Raw genomic sequence first — 16,510 nt, 5'->3', positions numbered from 1 at the left:
CATGTGTATATATAAATACGGTAAAATTTATTATTTCATAGCATGATTAAATTAAGAGCTTTTGTGCATCAACAATACTTTCAGTGAAATATTGCAAAGCTTTGGTATCTCTCTCTATGCCTTTGCTTTAGGTATCGTATAGAACATGCGACTGCGTTGCATATACTAATAAGTAACTCTAATAACCATCATACCTGATGCATGCTCTTTACTTTCGTTTACACAAATCATGAGGCACTTTTATTTACTTTCTTTGTTTATAATACTAATCCTGTCAAAATCAATAGTCTTACATGACGCATTCATATTTTTCTGCTCAATTCAAACTGAGAGTGTTAACCTCACATGTGACCATCCGTATCATCGTTATTTGTATTATTATATCCGTTATAATCATTATCATCATTATTATCATAACTATTATATCTATCGCTATCATTATATCTGTTATTATGATTATCATTATCATATCTATTGTTATTATCATCATCATTATCCATCTTTATTATCCGTAGTAATTTTATTTTTTTATTATAATCTTTTGTATAATTTTTAGCATTATCATTATTATTACTATAATGTAGTGCACATAATGCACATTGCTGATTTTCATTACGCTAGTGAAATGTGTGTTTATTCAAATGTTTGTTCTTTGCGTTGCGTAGTATTGTTCATGAGTGAAGGTTTACTCATAAAATATGAGTAAGAGGGGGATCATAATGCTCATACACTCTGTTTTCTAATATCAATACTGATTTTTTTATAATTGTAATTATTAGATTCTGATTTGTTGTTTTGTAATTTGTAGCAGTCACTCAAGTCACTACCATGGAACGGCCTTGAAGGTGTTGTTCTCAAACGTTGGAGCAATGAAACTGAATATTGACACACCTACACACTTCCAAAGTCAGCCAGTGCACAGCTGGATTTCACATGGCAGGTCATGCAAAGGCGACCACTTTCCAATTCTTTTGGAGATAGAGAATGGCATTCCAGCCAATGGGGCGCAAGGACGGCGGCTTAAACATATCTACTGGACTCATCTTCCTTCTTGGTCGGCAGGGGGATGTCCCTCGTGTTTCTCCCTGGTTGGTGGGATCGGACCCCTCCTGGTCCTCGCCCATGAAGGCTTCACTTACCTACCTGGTATCCCTTTGCTCTATGGAGACGGGAGTCCCGGAGGTTGAGCAGTTCGTGTGAGTACACTAATACCTTTTCCGGTCCTCGCTCTATCACAATGGGTGGCCGATCCCGATTTAGATAGTTTTGTGGCTTTGGCTTGGTTAGGATCAAGTTTCCCCTGCCTCGTTATGCTTGAATGGGTCACGCCAATACCCTCATTATAAGACAGGGGCTGTGTATAATCTATACCCCCGTTACCCCTCATGCAATTTAGCACATGAATGCTATCATTTAACTCCAAGGATTCTTTAGAGTCGACGAACGTGACGCCAAATCACGAAATGGTAGGTAAAATTACATTTTTATATCATTATTGCTATGATTATTACATTTCTAATTATCATTAATATATAATCACATATATTGTTATTGTTATCATCATCTCTATTATTACCATCAGTGATATCGTGGCCTGTCACCATCATTCTAGATGCCGCTTCCGTTGATATCATTATTGCAGGATACTAATCATTACTGGAAATTATCATTTATTATACTGCACTATGACAATGATTTATTGTATTGCGCTTTTTGTGATTTTAAAAATATTTCTCGTATTGTTTTTCTTGTCATTATCCTTAGCATTATTACTAACTACATATTGTTATCATGATTCATTTATTACTCTTATTGTTATTGTTATTATCAATTCCATTACCATTCCTTTACCATTATCAATATCATTATCGTTATTGTTGTCGTTATAATTAACGTTATCATTATAATTTCCACGTCAGCGTCATCAGTATCAGATTTTGATTCTGATAATTTTCTCTTTGTTCAGTAATATACTGTAAAAATACTGTCACCCGTTGATACTGGCATGTTGGATGGTTCCTGAATAATTTAGATTTGGGGAAAGCAGATCATATCTAGCGTGGGTAAAGTGACTTAAAAGGCATGGGGTATTATTTCGGACACATTTTCATGAAATGTGTTAGTCATGCACAGAATACAGAATATTTTAGTGGAAGAGTTTTCTAAATTGAGTCACGCTGTCTCTACGTGGCTCCTCAAATCATGAATAAATTTATATTTAGAGAATGCATTGTAGTTCCTACTTCGGATTGTTTCCACTCTGGTAACCGTTGTTTTGTCTCAATATATGACTATTTACATATGATTAATTTCTCTTGAAAAAACGCTCTTTGCTCAGCCAGCTCACTCCGCCGCAAACCCTATGACCTGGTCACGAGGATGAAAAGAGCACGATCTCGGAGAAGAGAGAGAGAGAGAGAGAGAGAGAGAGAGAGAGAGAGAGAGAGAGAGAGAAAGATATATATATATATATATATATATATATATATATATATATATATATATATATATATATAGAAAGAAAGTGAAAGCGAGAGAGAGAGAGAGAGCGATAAAGAAAGTGAAAGTGAGAGAGACAAGGAAAATAAAATGAAAAATAGCAATCATCGCTCACCACTCAGGCTGACCACGCCTACCCCCGCTTCCGTGCTATATTGGTGCGATCGTTATTTCTGCTCCCTGATTATCCCTAATTATGACGGACGCACTACTCCACTTTCCTCCACTGTTCAAGAAACTCTTCTACTCCAATAAAAGAAATCAAAATACTAGTAAAATGGTTTCTACGAAGACCAAGTGGAAATGTGACTAGATAGTGGCAAGGCAACAACAGTAATAATAATAGCAATGGCAATAATGTCCAGATAATATGAGATAATATAATGGTGAGAGTAATAATTGACAAAGGAAATTATTATGCTGCTAGAATCAGTACCAATTAGTCTTGATATAATTATGTTGTTTCGGCAGTTTTTTTGTTACTATCATGATTATCATTGTTATTATTGTTAATTTTATTATCCTTCTCCTCATAACCATCGCCATCGCCATCATCATCATTATCATCACCATCACCATCACCATCATCATCGTTACTGTCCTCATTATCCACATAATCATCATCCGTTTCTTATCTTTATAATTTCCGCAACATACTTATAAAGTTGAATTTCCAAACGACTTCCGTTCTTTCTTACTGTGAAGTGTTTTTTTTTTCTTTTTTTTTCCAATCTGTGAGCACATTACTGCGTTTGGGTTTTCTAGTTCACCATGGAAGACTCGTTTGTTCAACGGTTTCCCGAATACTCAAAAATCTATCATTTCGTCATGTAACTCGGTAACTCGCTCATTAGCGTTCTGTTCTAGCTAGTAATTGGTCCCCTTTCGTGTTTTTTTTTTTTTTTTTCATAGAGAAATTTAGAAATTTACCGACCAATGACATGAACTTAGTTTTACTGTTATTTTCCTGTTTAATAATGTTACACTTGAAGATGTGTTATACTTTCTAGAACGTAAATGTACAGATGTCTATCCCGGCTAACCATTTCGTTGAACTCATTCGTTCATGCCCATCGAATAACTTTTTCACATTCTACACACAGATTAGCAGTATTGCGATTGGTGGTAGCCTAATCCCAATGCCAGCTAATACACAATGAGATGTTTGAAACTGAACTCCTTCCGTCCAACTCGCCCTCAGACTCGATTTGGCTTCGATATTTTCCCAATGTGGCTCCTGAACAGTACAGATTTCGATTATACTTCTATTACAAGGTGATCTTGTTTGTTTCATCAAGTTTACTATGGAATAGGAAAAGGCAGGAAAATGACCTTTCTCGACGTTTTCGTACATATACATGGCGCTTTAAAATTGTCAGCTTAATCCTACTCATAATGTTAATTATCTTATTTTTCTCTTGACCCCCCCTCCCCCATAACTGAAGAAATCAATGACCTCGACCAATGTCTGTTAAAACGTATAGGTTTAGTGATAATGCCTTTTTCATAATGCGATCTACGGTGTTCTTGATACTTCTCCAGGTATCTATTCCTTCTAAGGAATATCCGAAATTTTACGTTGGCTAAAAGGGTTGAGATATTGACAACATAAACATAATGCTAGATACGTTAGGGAATCTAATGCATGTTTTATTTACGTGCGGGATGATCGTACGAAAGGGAAATGTTAGATTCTCTGTTGATAGAAAAAAAACAACTAAATCGAGTGTTGATCAGTGGAAAATCGACGATTTTACCTCATTTTTATAAGGAAAGGATTTCCAGAGATAATTTGCACTAGACCTGGTGTAGTCCTTGTTTCTATAGTCTTTCTATATATATATATATATATATATATATATATATATATATATATATATATGTATAATTATATATATATATAATTTTTTTTTTGTTTATGTTCGGGTGTTGTTGTTAATTTGCTTAATATAATTCACGATGTTGGATTCTTAATAAACCTGGTTCGTTTCATTGTGTATACGCACATACCCACACACACACTACCGCGTGACTCGACGCACTTAGGAGAAATTTATCAGCATGGTACATTTTGCCCCGTCTTTCTGTGCATTAGCGTGATACTCAAGAGGATTAGACACTCTCGTCCGTTTATCCATGGGATAATCATGCGACTGATTTATATGCAATTCAGTCATATACTTCATGTATATACTTCACTTCCACTTACAAAAATCAAGAAGCTTTATCATTTTAGTGGCTTCCCCTTTTATTAGTTTAACAGCTTGCAATGAATAGAATATCAACATCCAAAACTTTACACAAGGCATTCTTCATTTTCTGCTTGATCTAATCTCAGTGCTGAATCACGTGATGTGCCTGACTCGGGTGTGAATAAAACCACCCGTTTTCTTGAAGTAACTTGTTGAGGAAAATTATTTGAATGTTGTCAGTGATATCTATGATAGAAATGCATTTTTATTATGATGAAGAGGAGGAGGAAGAGGAAAGCATAATATTGGCGATAATTATAACTATTATCATTATTTATGGTATCATTGTTGTCCTTATCATTATGATAATTATTTGTATTCATTATTATCATGATCATTATTTATTTTATCATTATGATCATCATTCATATATCATTATTATCAATTTGATCATCATTCATATATCATTATTATCAATTTGATCATCATTCATATATCATTATTATCAATTTGATCATTATTCGTTATCATTATTGTCATTACGAACATTATCATTATCCTCATCACTCTTATGATTATAATTATCATTATGAAAATTATCCTCATCATCATTATCCTTATCATTGTGACCATTATCATCATTATCTTTATCCTCATCAACACGCACTTTATAATTATCTTTATTGCTGTTATCACCATCATTACTATTTTCATTATTATCATTATGTTAACATAATTACCACAATAATAATCATTATATCATATTACAACTATTATCATAGTTACTATCAGCAACAACATTAATATTACCGTTACTATTATCTTCATCATTATCGCTATAATTATCACCCTTGTCGTTTTTATTATCACTTTTATTCATTTAATTGCAATTACTTTCATCATTTCCATTAATCTTGTTATTACACTACTTTTGTAATTATCATCACTATTATTATATCCATCAGCATCATTGCCTTATCTTTTATACCACCATCATTATCATTATCAGTTGTAGAAGTAATAATATCAACAGAAGCATTATTATTATCATCATCATTATCATTATGACTACCATTGTTATGATAACCAATCATTATTCCTAATCATCACAATTGTTGTTATTTGACCATCATAATCACCACAGCCGTGACACCACGAACTAATTTATGTTGACAGCAACTGTTCGTGTCAAGAGCATGGCAACTGCGGCAAAAGTATTGGAACGATAGTGGAAACTCCATGACACGGGAGTGGCCTTGTCACGGAACTGATTCCAACGAGTATTTTTATATTTTTACATGAATTATCACTAGTAATATTTTGTATAAACAATTAACATTGGATGATAAATACCCATATGCATTAATAATATGTATCATTCCTAGATAGCGACTAAGAATATTATTTTGAAGAACAAGTGATTCTCCACTAGATTTGAGTTTGTTTACAAAGTGGCGAAGATTTCAACGGAGAGAGATTCGCTGCTATGAAATTCTTCTTCCTTACCACAACAATACATAAGGTATGTATTTTATTGCAAGTAACATAAATGCAATGGCAGCATTAAAAATGAACGTAAAGAAATGGAGAAAAAAAATATATGCAAAGTAATGGAGAGTGAGAGGAAAGGAAGCCTAGAAAGTTTTGTTTAATAGGGATTGAAATTAGTTAACGTTTCCATGTAATGTAAATGGTAGGAATATAATTATTATCACCTTGCCCATACTGCTGGCGCACTGTTAGGCATTTTTTAGCAAACATATTGATCTAATGTTAGTTGTAAGACCTATGAAAATTACTATTGGAATGTATAATCTTTTATCATTATTCTTAAAAATATTAAAAGTACAAAAACAATAATGTTACTTCTATGTTTTTGCATTTCCTTGTGTTAATTATCCTAATACAACTATGCTGAGAAATATAGGATCCATTTTGCACATTCCTGATAGGAGTTTGCATTACTAAACCCATTTTGATATTACACTGTTAGCAGAAACTGGCTGAGTTAGCAAAGTTGGCAGATCTGACCACTCAGGAATCTTTGGCCATATTTCGGCTGCCATAAAAATAAATTCTCGAATGGGGAGAAGCAGAAAGCGACGTGGGAAATGTAGTATTGTTGATATACCTCATCATGAGATCTTTTTAATGTCCTTCTTGTTGTTGGACCAGGAACAGGAGAGGGTGCAGGCATAGCGGTAACGGGGGGTAAAGGAATAGAAACATCAGAAACAGAGGCAGTAGGCGGAAATTAAAATTGAAATTGGAATTGAAATAGTTTATTTGGCCAAAAAGTATTCGGATATAGTCATATAAATTGTTTTAGTTCTTACCAAGCTTTTTTGGTGATGTGTTGCACCTTAAAAAGCTAACAAATCGATGACATTAAAACATTGGATTCTAAAAATAAAAAAAATATGTGAAATATACAATAAATAATGAATAAACATTGGAAAAAAAAGAAAATACATTCACTTATATATACATACATACATACACACATACACATACACATAAACAAACACACACATACACGCACACACACACACATATGTATATATATGTATATATATATATATATATATATATATATATATATATATATATATATATATATATATACATACATACATACACACACACATGCATACATATACATATATACCTATACACACGCATACGCATACATACATACATACGTATAGTATACAAAATAAATGTAATTGAATAGAACAATATAATAGTTTAGGCACTATATAAGAAAGAAAATAAATCTTAATGCATTAATAAATATACAGTTGGACATTCATAACAGGATAAAGAACTGTGACACTATCAGAAGACAAATTTGAATACTTATAATTAATCTGTTCATTTTACTTTCTTTATGCAGTGTAGCTGTTAATTAGATAGGATTTCAGACTGCTTTTAAAGTTTCGAAGGGTAGTTTTTTATTTTATTTCATGGGGAATTCCATTGAAAATAACGACACCGCGATATTTAATATGGCTCTATGATTGAGATGAGACTAGAGGAGGGCAGAGTCTGAAGTTGTCTCTTCTGGAGTAAACTGTTTGTGCTATTACAAAAATAGTTTGGAGATGAAATTTAGTTGTGAAAATATTTATAAGTATATACGGAGCATATGAAAGTAAATGTCATTGAAATTTAGTAATTCTAAATTGATAAACGACTTGTTGGTATGATCTTTTGTCTTCAGTCCCATGATATTACTTATAACTTTCTTCTGTAAGACTGCTAGAGGATTTAATGATGTAATGATGTAATCTGGGGAAATGGATACGTAAATATTTTGTGTCTGTTAAACATTATATACTAGGGTTAATGTTTGCGGTTAGCCAAGTATTAATGTTCACAAGTTCTTTGTTCATTTTATCCATCAGAGTGTCAACGTTCCTGTCACTGATCTATATGGTACAATCATTCGCAAATAAGATATAGTTTAAGGCAGAAGATGATCTTGCCATGTCATATATATATATATATATATATATATATATATATATATATATATATATATATATATATATATATTGAAGAATAGTGGCCTAAGAACTGACCCTTGAGGGACTCTATAGTTTACTGACAGCATTATTGAAGATTGTCCATTTATTGATACATATTTCATTCTGTTTGAGAGATAACTCTGAAACCATCGGAGGTAAGGACCACGATATTCATAGTAGTGTAGTTTGTCTATGAGAATTTGGTGATTTATAGTATCGAAGGCTTTAGATAAATCTAGAAATACGCTAATCGGGAATTCATTGTCATCAAAGGCTCTAAGAACATCATTTGTAAAGCACCGCAATGCTGATTTTGATGATCGCTGAGCTCTAAAACCAAACGGGAAATTTGATAATACATTGTGGTAGTTACAGAATTCAATCATTCTATTATACATCATGGTTTCGAAAATTTTGCCAAAGGCTGAGAGAATGGATACAGGACGATAACATTTAGGTTCATCAAGTGATCCACCTTTATGTATGGGAACAACTCTTGCTATTTTTAAACATGATGGAAACATACCTGTATGCAGAGAGCGATTACAAAAATATTTAAGTGCCTGAATTATATGAGGCAGATATTTTTTTTTTATAATAGACATTGGAATGTCATCATTTCCAGCAGAGCTGCCTCGAGACTCTGACAATGCTACATATTTCAGATTCTGTATAGAGTCTAGGAGAAAAATACATTTATAAGGGGTTGTCTAGATAATGTAAGTGACTGGCTTCCGACGTTGCTAGTTTGCTCGCTAGAGCTTCTCCGATGTTGGCAAAATAAGAATTTAATACATGAGGACTTATTGTCTGTAAAGGAGTCTGCGATTTTCTATTTAGAACTGTGTTTATGATGTCCCATGTTTTCCTATTGTTTCCCATGGAATCTGCTAATTTATTTTTGTGATATGTGGCTTTTGCATTACCTATCCTATTTTTAACCTGATTCCTTATTGATCGGTATGCCTCCCCATATGTTACTAGTTTCTTTTGAAATTTTCTCTGCAACTTATTCTTCTCCTTGATTAGCTGCTTTATTTCGTGGGTAATATATGGTTTGTTTAAGTTTTAAGTGTCTTAATCTTCTTATGTTTTATTGGAAAATATTGGCTAAAAATGGTGTAAAATTTATTATGGAACTGGGAGAAGCCTTCATTAACTTCAGCTGAGGTAAGGCAGTTCAGCCAATCGACAAAAAGTTATCTAAATTTGCAGCACTGAAATCTCTCAATTTTATTACTGTGGTGTTAGGTGTTTTGGGAGAATGAACAGTAGCATTAGGAGAGGGATCATGACCAGAAGAAGCAGAAGAGGGATTTACAAAAGAAGGTGAAGGTTCACAGGTGGGAATATAAAAGGAATAAGGCTGTATGTGGAAGATTGAGGACAAGAGTGTGGGACATAAATGAAGAGGGTAAAGGAATAGATAATAAGTGTTAAGCTGTGAATGTGGTGGGTGGTTTGCGAGAAATGACTGATGAAGCTGAGGAAGTCATAGGCGTGAATGAAATCAAGTCTGTGCTATGAGTGACTTGGGAGTGAATGAGGGGGGGGGGGGGGGCGTGTGTATATGTTTATAGGGAATGAAATATAGTAGAGTATGGATGATGGAAGGGTGGATTGAAGGATAAGATGTCCCTGGTTTCTGCAATTCTGTGAGGTATAAGGGAAAATATACATATAATTATATATATTGTCTAAATAACTATAATACGTGGCAATCAGCTTATTTAATTTGAAAATCTATTGAATAATTAAACACTTAAAGAATTCCCATAAAAAAAAACTTGTTCAAATATCTTCATGACAATGTGCGGATAAAGGTTGGTGAGTTATGTGGATGAAAATAGCGATCCTATATTATTGTTTACGAATGACACAAGAAAATCTTGAGAACTTATGAACATTTTCAACACCAGCTACATGCAAAACGTCTACATTTCCGATACTGTGGTCTCGATCCTAAATTATGCTCTCCGTGGCTACTACAAGATCGACCAAGGCCAATATCTGTTCTTCGGAGAGAGGGATTGTCCGCTTGACTTGCTCCATTCTGCTGTGTCTTGATGGAGCGAGTAGCCTTATTACCAACCATTACCTATTTTTCCCGTAATTATTAGTTCAACGTTTGGACATGATTTTTTTTTTTTTTTTCAGAACGGTTGACAATCCCGGAGCAATTAACACGGACCTTTCACGCTTTTGCGTTGTAGAATACCGTTTCCGTGCCATGAACACGACATGGACACAATTGGAACACCATTGCCACGACACGCATGTCCTAGAATACGGCTGATATAGTCAAAAATATTTATGTGTGTGTGCGTGCGTGGCTGTGTGTGTGTGTGTGTACATATGTATATGTATATATATGTATATACATCTCTCTCTCTCTCTCTCTCTCTCTCTCTCTCTCTCTCTCTCTATATATATATATATATATATATATATATATATATATATATATATATATATATATATATATATATATATATATATATATATCTCTCTCTCTCTCTCTCCTCTCTCTCTCTCTCTCTCTCTCTCTCTCTCTCTCTCTCTCTCTCTCTCTCTCTCTCTCTCTCTCTCTCTCTCTCTCTCTCTCTCTCTCTCTCTCTCTAAATGTATATATATATATATATATATATATATATATATATATATATATATATATATATATATATATACTTAAATTCATTCCCATTGGTATGTTTATCCGATTTAATATTTGATTTCACATTTTATTGATTTATGCTTTATTGTATATGTTCATATGTGTGCATATGTATATATATATATATTATATATATATATATATATATTATATATATATATATATTATATATATATATATACGTATGTATATGTATATATATATGTATATATATATTAATATATATATATATATATATATATATATGTATATATATGTATTATATATATATATATATATATATATATATATATATAATATATATATATATATATATATATATATATATACATATATATGAACATATACATACGTATATATATTTATATATATATATATATATATATATATATATATATATATATATATATATATATGTGTGTGTGTGTGTGTGTGTTTGTGTGTGTGTGTATGTATATATACATACATACATACATGTATGTGTGTTTGTGTGTGTGTGTATGTGTGTAGGTACATATGCATATGTATATATGTAGGTATATACATATCTCTCTTTTTCTCTCTCCCTCCCACTATATCTCTTTATCTCTCCCTCTCTCTCTCTCTCTCTCTCTCTCTCTCTCTCTCTCTCTCTCTCTCTATATATATATATATATATATATATATATATATATATATATTATATTATATTGTATGTATACATATACATATATATACATATGTGTAGGCAACACACACACACACATATATACATATATGTATATATATATGTATAGATATATATATATATATATTTTATTTTTTATTTTTTTTATTTTTTATACACACACGCGCGTCTTTCATTTTCATACAGTCTGATTATCGATATATAAGAAATACCGCCTCATCTATTTGTATCATTCCATTTAGTTGTAATATCGTCAGTTCTTATAGTCATCACATCTGTGTATTTTTCATTCGGCTTATCCCATTTCAGGGGTTGCCACAGCAGATCATTTGTCTCCGTCTTTCTCTTCAGTCGGACCAGCTGCTCTAATATTTTATCACACCACATCTATGAGTCTCCTGTTAGGCCTTCCTCTCTTTCTTTTTCCTGACATTTCTATACCTAACATCCTCCTCCTAACATCTTCCTCGTCTCTACTCATCACATCCCCAAACCACCATAACTTTGCCTCACTTTTTCCACATATGTTGTTCCTCTTATATATTTATTTCTTATCTTATCCTTTTTTCGTTACGCCCTGTGAGAACCTAAACATCCCCACCTTTATTTTTGCCGCTTGCCTCTTTGGTTACAGCTACTGTCTCGAAACCATACAGTATGGCTGTTGTGGATATTCTTGTCACAGATCGCTCAGGACACTTTTTTCCAGCCATATCATCCCACTTATATTCTCATCCTCACCTCCCTATCGCACCCACCCTCCCTACTGCTACGTTTATCCCAAATACTTAAAACTTTCGTTCCTTGCATTCGCACTACATTTCTACAATCCCTTTCCAGGTTAGTCTCAACCTTCTCTCTAGTATCTCCATAGATCATTATGTCATTGATAGATAACATAAACCATGGAAACTCCTGTCTAATAACATCAGTCATTCTGTCAATAATCATTACAAACAAGAAAGGGCTTAGAACCGATTCCTAGTGCAATCCCACCTCTACACTCAACCATTCCGTTGTCCTGACTGCACACCTCACTGAAGTTGGACTGTACCCATAAATACTTCTAGTTCACTCCAGACTTCCTCATGCCATACCACAAATTATCTCTTGGCATCCTATCATATTCCTTTTATGGGTCCACAGTGCAACGCTCTCTGGCCTTCCCTATACATTCCTATCAACATTTTCAAATCCAACATGTCCTCTGATATATTCTTACCTGACATGAATCCATACTACTGTCTACTAATTGATACTTGTGCTCTTAGTCTTGCGTCTACCACTCTTTCCCGGATTTTCAGACTATGACTTAACAGCTTTATCCTACGATATTTTGTCCAACTTTGCACATCTCCCTTGTTCTTGAAATGGGCACCAGAATACTCCTCCACTCTTCACGGATTCTCTACCCCTCCAAGAATCTGTTAGGAATATCATGTTGGGAATATCACTGCTATATCCATTAAATATCTCCACACCTCCACTGGAATATCATCTGGACCCACTGCCTTTCGTTCATCATCCTCTTCATAATATTACATATTTCAGCTTTACTTGCTGCACGCACCTCCTCGTACACCCTTGGATCTTTGTTCATTATTTCTTCTCTTGCGTTCTCCATATTCATCAGCTCTGTAAGATATTCTTTCCACCTTCTTAACACACCCGCCTCCTCAGACAGCACATTGCCATTTGTATCCCTTATAGCATGTACTTGCTGTATATCCTTTGCTGCTCGAACACTCTACCTGGCCGGCCGGTATTATTTTTTTTCACCCTTTGTATCCAACCTTTCATACAATTCGTCATACGATCCAGCCTTTGCCCTTCCCTTATAACATTTTGCGTCCTTTCTCAGAATCCATGTCTATTTTCTATATCTCTCTGTCTATACCACTTTTTCTTTGCCAATCTTTTCCTCTTAATGCAGTCTTGTACCTCTTAATTCCACCACCGAGTTTCCTTGTTATCTTTTGTCTTCCCTTGCACCCTCCTTCGAGCCTCCCTGACAATTCTTGCAGTTGTTTCCCTGTCATATGGTAATTTCTCAGTGTCTCAGCGCTTTTACCGTTTACTTTCTCTCTAAAGTTCCCTCTGCATTCATCATTATTCAGCTTCCTTCATTTAGTCTCTCGTTCTGTGCACACTTTCTTCCTTTTCTTCACAGCTAGAGTCATCCTACAAACCACTGATGCTGACTTACCATACAGTCCTATGATAATATTTTACAATCTCCAACCTCTTTCAGATTACACCCTAGCGGCTGGATTACATCTCTGTATTACTATCACATGTATTTTGTATCATTATCACTACTATTAAAAGCATCATCTTTACAATTACAACGTTTACTAATATGATTTTTACATTCTTGCCTTGCATTATAATAACAATACTAATAGCACACACACACACACAGTGAATATGTATGAGTATTATTATTATTATTATTATTAAATCTCAAGTGATACACTGGAAAATCTAATCTTATTCTATCTTAAATTTGCCATGTAATATGATTGCCGTTACTATAATTTTATTTTATTTTATTTTATCATTATTATTATTACTGCTATATTAGTACTTTCATTGTTGTTGATATTATCATCATTATCATCAGTTTTAGTAATAGTAATAGTAGTACCATTATCAGTATTATTGTTATTATTATTGTTTTGTTATCGATTTATTATCGCCATTATTATTATCATTGTTTTGATCATTACCATAAATATTATTATTGTTATTTCCATTATCATAATCATTATTATTGTTCATGTCCTTATTTTTCTATCAGAATTAGTGATAAATTTTCCGAATAATGTCGTGTTCCTAAATCTACAAAAGTGGTATCGATGGATTCCTCTTACACTATACAACTCAAACATAATGAATATTACCTGTGATTCCATCCCCATACTCCACAATCTGGACTTAAGTAGTAGGGGAGAGCACTTGTTGCAGATCAGGTCCTCCAACCTTCATCCTGCACAGGTAAACAATCGACTGATGTCTTTTTTTTTGCTTTGCCTGATGTGCACTTATTTGAAAAAGAGCCATCTATCGAAAAACAATTTTAGGATGTTTAGTTCTTCTATAAATTACAGCCAATGAGAGTTACCCTTGGATCGACTGGCAAGTATAGCTCTTCCATTTTCCTTAATGGAAGAGTTTCGAGTCGGTTGTTGCATCGTGAATTATAGTTCCGAGGGATGCACATAGGCGATGTATTCGAAAGGTGTCTTCGCTAAATAAGGAACAAGTCTAAAGTCCAAGTTTAAATATCCATTCGTGCCGCGATCGCTGGGCGTCTTTTTTTATTATTATCATTTTTTTTATTTTTTATTATCTTTTTTTTCAGTCGACAGATAAATAATAAAACTACGGTACACTTGTGTCATATGTCTGAAATTTGTTCATTCATTACCCCGCAATTTCCCCGATCTACTCCATCGGGCCCCGTTTGTAGGGCACAGAAACCCGTGTTCAAGACCGTGCTCGTATTAACAGCGTGGCAAAGTCGTGGCTAATGCAGCAAAAATATTGGAAGAATCTTGGGAAATCCGTGACAAAGGGGTGGGATTGTCACGATAGTTACACGGGCTAAAAAAATAAATAAATAAATAAAAATGAAAATAAAAAAAAATAAAATAAAAAATAAGTAGAGTAATCTTTGTTACAAATACTTCAAATGAGCTTACCACGTTTGGAAATAAATATCTATATTTGGAACGAAGGGTGATAGTAGTCAGGAACGCAAAGTTAAATTTTATGATTATGTAAAATATGTATACATAAAATCTATATATTTGACATATAGAAGATACATACATACATATATATATATATATATATATATATATATATATATATATATATATATATATGTACAGCATATATACACACAAAATAAGGAATATCTATACATAAATACACGGTTACAGTGTTACGTGACCCCGGCATTCCATTGAACAACGTATGCACTTTTAATTCACATCAACGAAAATCTAGAGTGTTTACCATTTCTTATTATCATAGTTTTATGGTAATAATTGTGATTATAACCTTCACCATGATCATTACCAATACTTTATTTTTTATTTTTTTTTTCATTGTGGTTATGATAGAGTTATCAACATTTACGATGTTATCGCAGCTTCTACTCTTGGCGTTGTAGGTGTGTGCTCTTGTTGCTTTCTCATCATTACTATCGTTCTCATTATTATCTGAATATAGTTCTATGTTGACTTCGTATCTTATAAAATCCTACAATGTCCTTATACCATTGCATAACCGTATCACTGACTCAGCAGACTCTGATATAAACATTATGTTAAGTTCTTAAAACCTTTGATATCCTACCTCGAATTTCCGTTTTCTTTAAGAGTAAAATTTGCGGAGTACGAACATTTTCTGCCAAACTCAAGTAATTCTGACTTTTTTGTTGTTATTGTTTATTTGTTCACTTTAGTCATTTCTGTTAATAAGTTCTGGAATTCATCTATTCAAAAATAGATTTGTATAACACCGGGTTTCCATGAAATAATAATTTACACATCAGGATAATCTTTATTGTTTCCAATACATTTACAATACCTAATAAAATGATATACAATATGTGTAATTGACAGTGTTGAGATGAGATTCATTATCCTTGATGAGGAGCTAAAATTAATTTATCTCTGCATCAAAATTAAATGTTTCATTTCATGAATATGTAGTGAAGTGGTAAGTAGTAGCACGTGAGGCTAACAACTTTGTTTTCTCAAATCACGCGAGTGTTTTCGGATCGCTGATCTGCGCTAATCCAACAATGCGATAGCGGGGTAAGCGTGAGAGATTGTTGCTTTGGATCGTGCAAGCTCAACGGAGTCGGCAACCCTAAGACATTCAAGAACATATTCTATAGTCTACTTATAATATACTTATCTTTTATTTGCACAGA

The sequence above is a fragment of the Penaeus japonicus genome, unplaced genomic scaffold (genome assembly GCF_977035675.1).
Source record: "Penaeus japonicus unplaced genomic scaffold, GWHDUDI00000001_assembly GWHDUDI00000016, whole genome shotgun sequence".
Classification (NCBI taxonomy): domain Eukaryota; kingdom Metazoa; phylum Arthropoda; class Malacostraca; order Decapoda; family Penaeidae; genus Penaeus; species Penaeus japonicus.
The sequence above is the reverse complement of the archived record's forward strand: the minus strand, read 5'-3'. Positions refer to the sequence as shown.